At 40.3% G+C, this 9,926-nt stretch overlaps 1 pseudogene; it reads right to left on the reverse strand.

Annotated features, from left to right (window-relative positions):
* Nucleotides 1–603: 603 nt before the first annotated feature.
* LOC121444035 lies at nt 604–9,688 on the reverse strand (annotated as a pseudogene).
* Nucleotides 9,689–9,926: the final 238 nt, after the last annotated feature.

Below are 9,926 nucleotides of genomic sequence, written 5' to 3' on the forward strand. Positions count from 1 at the left end.
TAATACTTATTGAACACAGAAGGTATGATATGAATACATATACCATTTTATATTGTTTCTATTTTAAATACTAATTATTTATTTCATTTTGATTTATTTATTTTATTGTTTCTTTTATTAAGAATAGATTTTTTTTGAGCAAAAAAAGGCCTCGACATTCCATCCTTTAAGTTACAATGGGGACAACTGGGACAGGAATGAGTTGGAACGGGATGATTAGGAAGGGCTCAAGATCACTAAAATTCTAGTCTGTTGAAGGGAGTAAGCCACTGCTTGTGAGTTCCTGGCCACCCAGCTAGCTTACTTAGTCCCAAAATAATCACACAGAAACTGTATTAATTAAATCACTGCTTGGCCCATTAGCTCTAGCTTCTTATTGGCTAACTCTAAATATTAATTTAACCCATTTCTATTAAGCTGTGTATCGCCACATGGCAATGGCTTACTGGCAAAGTTCCCAGAGGCTGTCTCTGGCGGCTCCATGGCTTCTCTCTAACCCTGCCTTCCCCTTCCCATGCTATAGGCCAAGCAGTTTTTTATTTATTAACCAATACATAGACAGAAGGACCTCTAGTCTACTTAGTTTTTTTTTTTTGTGTGTGTGTATTGGAAGGGCTCCTTGCCAGTCTCATTGAGAAGGCAAGTGTGGACAATGGCTTCTGTCACTGCAAAGGGGGGTCACAATTGGCAAAAGGACAATGGTCTTCAAAGTAACCCTTCTTCTCCTGGCGACAGTCTGGGGAATGCAGATGCTGGCACGGCTGTTGGCAACACCAGCAGAAAAGTCATTGAGGTTGAAGATTTCAAGGATTCCAGTCAGATGCTAGGCATGGTCCAGGCCTCCTCTTGGGATCATAGGCCTGAATATGGTACTAGTTACACTTGCTTAGTTTTACAATGGCCTCTTCAATGTACTTCAGACCATTCTCCTCCCGAATGGCCTTGGTGCAGAAGTTGGTATGGCACCTTGCACCATTCTGGTTCCCAGGAATGAGTTGGGATCAAAGGTTGCTATTACCCCAGAGTCTTCACATACACCGTGCGAAATGATACAGGCCACTTAGAGATGATCTCCCACGTTGATTCTTTCACAGATTCCTGTTTGGAATTCCCACTGGGCTGACAAGACCTCAGCATTTGTTTCTGTAAACTTGACTCCAGCATACAAACAAACCCGGTAGTGAACCTTCACAATATCCCTGCCATTAGCTTTGTCTGCTTCCACACCACAGTAATATGAACCTGGGGGCCCAGGAAAGCCATTGGAAAGCCAACCGAAAAGGTGTCCATCTGTTCCCATGAGAGTATATTACTGTTCCACTTCAAATCATGGGTGCTGGTGGTTTACCATGTCCATTACCCGTTCACAAGTATGCCTTAAATTGGTCTCTACAGGCTTCCAGTTATACTTGAAAACTTCACCAAACACCAACTTGGGCTCTTTGAGGAAGTGCTCCCTAAACTTGGAGACGAGACTAAGATACATGTCACTGCTGGAGCCCTCAGACTGAAAGGTACTAGATCCATCAAAATTCCACTCAGGTAACTCTTACACACTTGGGCTCACAGTCCAGGGTGCAGATCTCGCGGCGCAGTCCTTCTCCGGTACATCAACCCAGATATACATTGTAACGGCGTAAATGAATGCAGACAGAGTGTAAAAATATATATATAGCTTTAATGTAGAAATAGACTTACAGAACCACCGTTCCCGCGGAGACCAGGAAAGCAGAAGCAAGAGACTCGGAGCTTACTCGCCAAATTTATAGGCAGACATTAGCCCGAGGCGAACACGCCCCTTAAGGGGCGGGACTTATCCCTACATCTCCCCTTTTTGTCTAAATAAGACAGAACTAAACCAAATACAACTACATACAATAACAACAAATAATAAATACAACAAACAATATTGAGAACAAAAGCTTTGCTAAACATTCTATCTCAAGAAGTCCAAATAATGTAAAGAGTAACTACAATTATATAATCTTCAACTCAGTCAAAGATCTGAGAAGGGAATAAACACTACTCAACAAATGAGATATATCCAAAATGGGCAACAATTGACAGAGACAACTGACTACCTGGGCAATCACCCAAAGTCTCGTTTGCAACGTTGAGTCAACCAATTTTGGCTAAGGTCTAACATAACTGACATACCATTATTAAAGGCAAGGAACTTTTCAAAACTATCTTACCCTGTCTTGGCAGGATATGACAGTCCTGTTTTATCCATTGATGCACGCTCTGTATCTGTGTCAGTGGTTGAGGTATGGGCATTTCTTTGCCCCAAGGCCAGTTCTGCCAAATAGAAAGGCTCCAGATGGAGTGTTTTTGGTGCTCAACATTCTCTCGGGAATAGAGCGGTGTTGCCAGGAGCAATTGTGTCTCACTATCACGAAACTCTGAGTTAGATTAAAGGCCATTTTCTACAGCTCTTTGAAGAGGTTGAAGATTATCTATCTATACTGAGTATAATCTCTATATATCTAAAGAACCTGATTAGTCTAATTATAAATGACAAACTTAGATGACAATTAGTCTATATAATTCTCAATATCTATCTAACTTAAAGACTAAGACAATAAACGACTGTGAAACAAATGAGGACAATGACCTCCAAATATAAACAATGTACAAATATACATTGCAGTAGGTAAATATATATCAATACACAAATATTATATAAGTATCTTAATCAGAGGTAGAAATGTACACTGCAATATGGTAAATATATACAATTTATATATATATATATCAATACAATATATGTCAATACATAAAAATGTTTTAAACAGAGGTAGAAACATGCATGCATACAATAGTCAATATAATTTAACTTTGTATCAATATACAAGAATCTATACCAATATATTTGTCTATTATCCCATCATCCCTCTTTTTTTTTTTTCAAAATGATCCCTGAGCTTAAAAATTCCTCCCCCAACCCTCAATCATATACTAATTATAATCAACCCCTAAATGATGTCCCTAAACCCAAGGGCAAACTTTACTGGGAGAGGGGACGTCGTTCTCTAGAATTACTTCCAGCTGTCATAGGGGCGACGTTCTTTCTGGGGGATCCTGTGAAAGTAAAATGATGGTTAAATTTCAAGATAATGTCTTTTAAAATTGCAAATAGTCTCTGAGTATTTTCGTGCAGATCTGGCCAAAATGTATAAGATGTGCACCATTTCAGCTAACCAAGTTGGAACTTTCTTGTGCAGCTGGTACCCAAAGCAGGTCTTGTAGTAGCGCTATCAGTATCATGACGTCATATCAACCAGGTGGAGTTGTTGTTATGGGGCCCCATCTTCTTCCTGGAAACTTCAAATGTCACTTCAGGAAAAACTCATTGTTCATTATGAAAAACTTAAACATTAATCATATAGACATATATAGACATATATATTCAATGAAAGACATGATAGATATATTCAATGAAAAGTATGATAGATATGAAGAAAAGCAAAGATGTTTTCTAAACTCATATTTCTTTCTGTCCCATATCATGGCTCTTGACATGAGACAGAAACTCCAGAAACTCTGGGTTTTTCTCTTACTAACAGGCTTGGAATTGGAGAGGGACTGAGCCAGAGTCCAACCTCAAAACCAGCTTTATAAATTTAGAAATATGGTTTAATATTACTTACACAACCCATTCAGTTGTCTTGATATTTCCTATTGGGCAGGTATTTTTCCATCTGTCAGTATCCAAACATCCAGGGTCCCTTGAATTTCTCAAAGATGAGTGTTTTCCTGTGGAGATAAGAACAGAACCCTGCCCCCATTCTATATGTTTTTCTTACCACCTGTATGAATATCATCGTTGTGGATGAGTTGTCATTTCTCCTTTCCAAGAGGTTTCTCCTCTTCAAATCGAAACTTTATTAATTTTGATGGTATCCACAATTTTTCTTCTCCTGTGAAAACAAGAGCAAAACCCCTTCCCCAACGTAGCACATCTCCTGGCTTCCACTGAGAGGTCAGCACATCTTTGAAATAAATCGGTTGATTTAGTTCAGCAGACTTTTCCATTATCCAATGTCTTTCTGCTGCTGTCGTTCCTTTCTCATTAGCGTTAAGAAAATTCAAGGTTAATAAAGCATTATGTAATCTATTTCTGGGGGTATTTTCAGTCCCTTTCTGTTTGTTCAGCATATCCTTTATAGTACGATTTGATCTTTCTATAACTGCCTGACCTGTAGGATTATTTGGTATACCTGTAATGTGTTTTATATTATAATAATCAAAAAAGCGTTTCATTTTCTTAGATACATATGCTGGACCATTATCTGTCTTTATTTGCGCAGGTATACCCATGATGGCCATAACTTCCAATAAATGTGTGATTACTGAATCAGCCTTTTCTGAGCTCAGGGCAGTAGCCCATTGAAAACCTGAATATGTGTCTATGGTGTGGTGTACATATTTTAATTTGCCAAATTCTGCAAAGTGGAACACATCCATCTGCCAGATTTCATTCCTTTGGGTGCCCTTTGGATTAGCCCCTGCAGGCAGTGGCGTTTGGTTATAGAAAGAGCAAGTAGGGCATTTCTTTACAATCTCCTTAGCTTGTTGCCATGTAATTGAAAACTCTTTCTTCAAACCTTTGCTATTAACATGATGTTTTTTATGAAATTCAGAGGCTTGTAGCACACTACCAATCAATAATTGATCAATTTCTGCATTACCTTGTGCTAGAGGACCTGGCAGACCCGTATGGGATCGGATGTGTGTTATGTACATAGGGCAAAGCCTGTTCCTGATCAAATCTTGAACCTGGAGGAACAATGAGGTTAGTTCAGTATCATCAGGTATAAATTCAGCAGTTTCAATATGTAAAATAACTCTTTCTGCGTATTGTGAATCTGTAACTATATTAATAGGTTCTTTAAAATCCCTTAGCACCATAAGAATGGCATATAATTCCGCCTTCTGGACAGAAGTATACGGACTTTGTTCCACCTTATCCAAGTCTTCTGATTTGTAACCTGCCTTCCCTGATTTATTGGCATCAGTATAGAATGTACGGGCTCCAGTTATTGGAGCATCACGGACGATTCGAGGAAGAATCCAAGAAGTTCTCTTTATGAAGTTAAGCCGCTTGCTTTTTGGATAGTTGTTATTAATGTCTCCCAAAAAATTAGCACAAGCTCTTTGCCATGGTTCATTATCTTCCCATAATTTCTTTAGTTCATCAGCAGTGAAAGGCACTATAATTTCTGCTGGGTCTATGCCTGCTAGTTGACGAAGTCTCAGCTTGCCTTTTATAATTAACTCAGAGACTTTTTCCACATAAGTTTTCAGTTTCTTACTTGGTTTATGTGGTAAAAAGATCCATTCCAAAATAATATCATCTCTCTGCATTAAAATTCCTGTAGGAGAAATTTTTGATGGTAGTATGACGAGAATACAATCGAGCTCTGGATTCACCCTGTCCACATGTGCCTGTTGTAATTTTTCCTCAATCATTGTCAGTTCCTTTTCTGCTTCAGCTGTTAATTCTCTGGGACTGTTTAAATCTTTATCACCATCCAAGGTTTTGTTCAAATGAATTATTAGATCAGGTGTTATTCCAATAGCTGGTCGTAGACTGGAAATATCTCCTAACAGTCTTTGAAAGTCATTAAGAGTCCGTAGGCGATCTCTCCTAATTTGTGCTTTTTGTGTCTTAATTTTTTGCAAACCTATTTTATAACCTAAATAATTAACAGAATCTCCCTTCTGAATCTTTTCAGGAGCGATTTGCAATCCCCATTTAGGTAAAAGTATCTTTATTTCTTCAAACAGTCTGTTCAAGGTATCCATGTTTGAATCGGATAACAAGATGTCGTCCATGTAATGGTATACTATAGATTTGGGAAATTTCTTGCGTATTATTTGCAATGGTTGGTTCACAAAATATTGGCACAGGGAGGGGCTATTTAACATACCCTCGGGGAGGACGGTCCAGTGGTACCTCCTCGAAGGTTGAGAATTGTTATAAGTAGGCACTGTGAAGGCAAATTTTTCTCTATCTTCTTTTTGCAAAGGTATAGTGAAAAAACAATCCTTTAAATCAATAACTATGAGAGGCCATCCTTTTGGTAATAAAGAGGGCAAAGGAATTCCAGATTGCAGAGGGCCCATAGGTTGAATAACCTTGTTGATGGCCCTGAGATCTGTCACCATTCTCCATTTACCTGTTTTTTTCTTAACCACAAATACAGGAGAATTCCAAGGGCTGGTAGATTCTTCTATATGTCCAGCATCTAATTGTTCTTGTACCAGCTGTTCTAAAGCCTGTAACTTTTCCTCAGCTAAAGGCCATTGCTTTGTCCATATTGGTTTCTCAGTCAACCATTTTAGAGGCAAGGCTGTTGGTATCTCTGAAGGGACATCAATTGCTTGTTCTTGTACAGCCTGAATGGCCGGTTTTCTCCGTTTGTAATATCTTTTAATATTATTCTCAGAAATATAGGCTCTAGATTTAGCAGGAATGTTAATTTCGGTATTCCATTGTTGTAATAGGTCACGACCCCATAAATTCATTGCGATATTGGCTACATATGGCTTTAATTTTCCTATTTGTCCCTCTGGCCCTATACATTCAACCCATCTCGTGCTCTGCCTTACTCGAGATAGGGTTCCAATTCCCAGGAGCCGAACATTTACATTCTGAAGAGGCCAATACGGATGCCAAGATTCTGGGGTAATGATACTTACATCAGCACCTGTGTCCAGCAGGCCAGTAATAAAAATGCCATTTACACACACTCTCAGTTTAGGTCTTTGATCATTTATAGAAGTTTGCCAAAACACACGTAACTTATCTTTCTGATCATTATTGCTTGTAACAGTAGGCATGGGGCTTCCTAATTGTCCTGATGAGGCACGTTCTCTGCAGAAACTGGATATGACTGAACCATGTTTGCCATGGGGGCCTGTGAGGCCCCCCCTCTCATGTTTCCCGACTGTATCAGGTTGCCTTGTCTATCTCTTGTAGACCTGCATTCATTCGTCCAATGTCTGCCCTTTCCACATCTTCTACATAAACCTGAAGGCTGAGTCCTCCTATTTCTGTTATTTCTAGAAGTTGCATTATTATTATTATTTCTGAAAGATGCATTATTGTTATTATTATTATTATTATTTCTGTAAATCCGTTGTCTACAATTCCTTTTCATATGACCCATTTTGCCACAATTAAAACATTTGGTATTCTGGTGTCTCCTTTTACCATTGGAAATTGCTTCTTCTACCCATGCTTCAGTGCCATAATCAAATGTATCAACATTGAGTGTATGCAAGACCCATTCTTCCAACGGCGCTGATCTGAGCTTTAAAGGACCCAAAATCCTTTTGCATTCCACATTTGCATTTTCATAAGCCAAAGACTCAATCATTATACGTCTTGCTTCTGGGTCAGATATTCCTATTTGTACAGCCTTAGTTAATCTTTGTAAAAAGTCACTAAAGGGTTCTCTCTGACCCTGTTTAACTCTGACAAATGATTCCATTCTCTGTCCTGGGTCTTGTACCCTGTCCCAAGCCCTTAAGGCTGCTGTAGTACACATGGAGAGTGTGTTTTCATCCAAATTAGCTTGTTCCTGAGGATCGGAAAAGAGCCCTTCACCTAGAATTTGATCTAGGGAAATGTCAATTCCCTTCGCTTTTTCCTGCTGTTCTAAGAGTCTAGCCTCTTGCCTGAATAAGCATTTCCATTTCAATTGCGGTCCACTCTCGAGTACTGCAGAGCTCAGCTGGAGCCAGTCTGAGGGGGTTGCTCTGCTTGTCGTGGCCCAAGATCTTAGCATCTCTTTAACAAAAGAGGCTTGCATCCCAAAAGTCATGACAGCCTGTTTTATTTCCTTGAGATCATTCATACGCACAGGCTCCCATGTATCCTCCTTGATGACCCTAGGGTTTTTGGAACCAATCACCTTCTCTGTTGTTATTACGGGAAAGGCAGGTAGAGCTGTAGGTAGAGCTTTGTGGAAATTGTCCCGGAGAGACTTACCCACAGATGTAGTTAAAATTTTCCTTTCTACCCTTTGCTCTTCTTCATCAGAATTTAGAAATTCCTCAATCTTTTCAATTCTATTCACCATTGCCTTCTGCAATGTCTGAATCTCCTGTCCAGAATTATGTTCCAAAGCCTTCATTGAGGATTCTAATGTATGAAGTTTGTCCGTTAGAGATAACATCTCATCTTTGGACATAATTTTTATGGCATAAACCGTGCCTTCTTGTATTGACAATCTTTCCGTCAATCTGTCATAAGCTTTAGACAAAATCCGATTGTCACATTCAGCAGTTTTGATTCTCTCAGTTAATGTTTCATTTCCTACAGAAAGGGACTGAATCTTATGGTCCAGATCAGCTGTTCCCTCTTCCATAGTAATGAATTTCTCCTTAACATCAGCCTGAAGAACTTCAACCTGATTCTTGAGAAGATTGTTATCAGCCTGGAGAACTTCAAACTGATTCTCGAAAAGATTGTTATCAGTCTGGAGAACTTCAACCTGATTCTTGAGAAGATTGTTATCAGCCTGGAGAACTTCAAACTGATTCTTGAGAAGATTGTTGTCATTCTCAATTGTTTTTAAGCGTTCAATCTCTACCTTAAGAATCCTGGATTCGTCTCGTAAAGACTTTATCATATTTCTATTATCAAACCATTTGGTGCCAATGAAAACTACGAATCCCAGAAGGATCCATATATGTGGGGTGATAGACACCTCTTGTAAAATCTCCCACATGGTACAATTAAAAAAATCATTAAATTCTTGAACAGTAATGTGTTCAGACATTTTATTTATAAAAGAAAATTTTTTTTTACCTGCAATGATCGGTTCCTGCCAGTGGTGGTCTCTGTGTTTTTGGAGCCTGTCCTAGAACTAGCTCTTGTAGACCAGGCTGGCCTTGAACTCACAGAGATCCGCCTGTCTCTGCCTCCCAAGTGCTGGGATTGAAGGCGTGCACTACCAAGGCCTGGCAGGCCTCAAACTCACAGAGATCTGCCTGCCTCTGCTTCCCAAGTGCTGGGATTAAAGGCGTGCTCTACCACTGCCTGGCTGGCCTCAAACTTGTGATCCTCCTGCCTTTGCCTCCTTCAGCAAATCCTACCGGTGTGGGCCACCACAACCGGCCAAGTCACTTTGTAACAGACCAAATCTGACGCTGTGGCAGCTTTTGTTGCAAAACCGCAATTACTTGAGCTTCTGCTAATTCAGGCAGTGGGGTTCCGCTGCAAAACTTAGCCACGGCAGGCAGAATGGGCCTGTGTCGCCGAGTGTGTCTCGGACTCGGCACTGGGGCCGGAGTCACGAACTGAAAAACAGCACCAGGGAGGGTGCTGTGTTAGCTAGCGGGCTACCCGCTTGAGTCAGGGGCAAAATAGCCCGACGTTGGACGCCAAAATGTAACGGCGTAAATGAATGCAGACAGAGTGTAAAAATATATATATAGCTTTAATGTAGAAATAGACTTACAGAACCACCGTTCCCGCGGAGACCAGGGAAGCAGAAGCGAGAGACTCGGAGCTTACTGGCCAAATTTATAGGCAGACATTAGCCCGAGGCGAACACGCCCCTTAAGGGCGGGACTTATCCCTACAATACATGGACTGGATTTTCTCACCCTGGGGAAGGGACATATACATTTACTTGATGCCTTTGTTCAGGTGGGAACTTGTTGAGGTGGCCATGGTGGAAGGCTTTCCGAGTGGTGTCTGGCAGGATGATGGATGGGGTGTTCAGGCCACGAGAGCGAGGCAAAGAGGGAGGAGATGTGTGTGGGAACCAGACAGTCCACTCTATTCTCACTCTGAGCTCTGAATAATAGATTCTTTTCTCATAAAATATATTCCGACTACAGTTTTCCCCTCTCTATTAATTCCAGTTCCTCCCCACCTCCCCTTCCATCCAGATACACTCTGTTTCTGT

This window comes from Microtus oregoni, unplaced genomic scaffold, assembly GCF_018167655.1.
Source record: "Microtus oregoni isolate MIOR12 unplaced genomic scaffold, Mior012 000116F_ref0000321, whole genome shotgun sequence".
Classification (NCBI taxonomy): Eukaryota; Metazoa; Chordata; class Mammalia; order Rodentia; family Cricetidae; genus Microtus; species Microtus oregoni.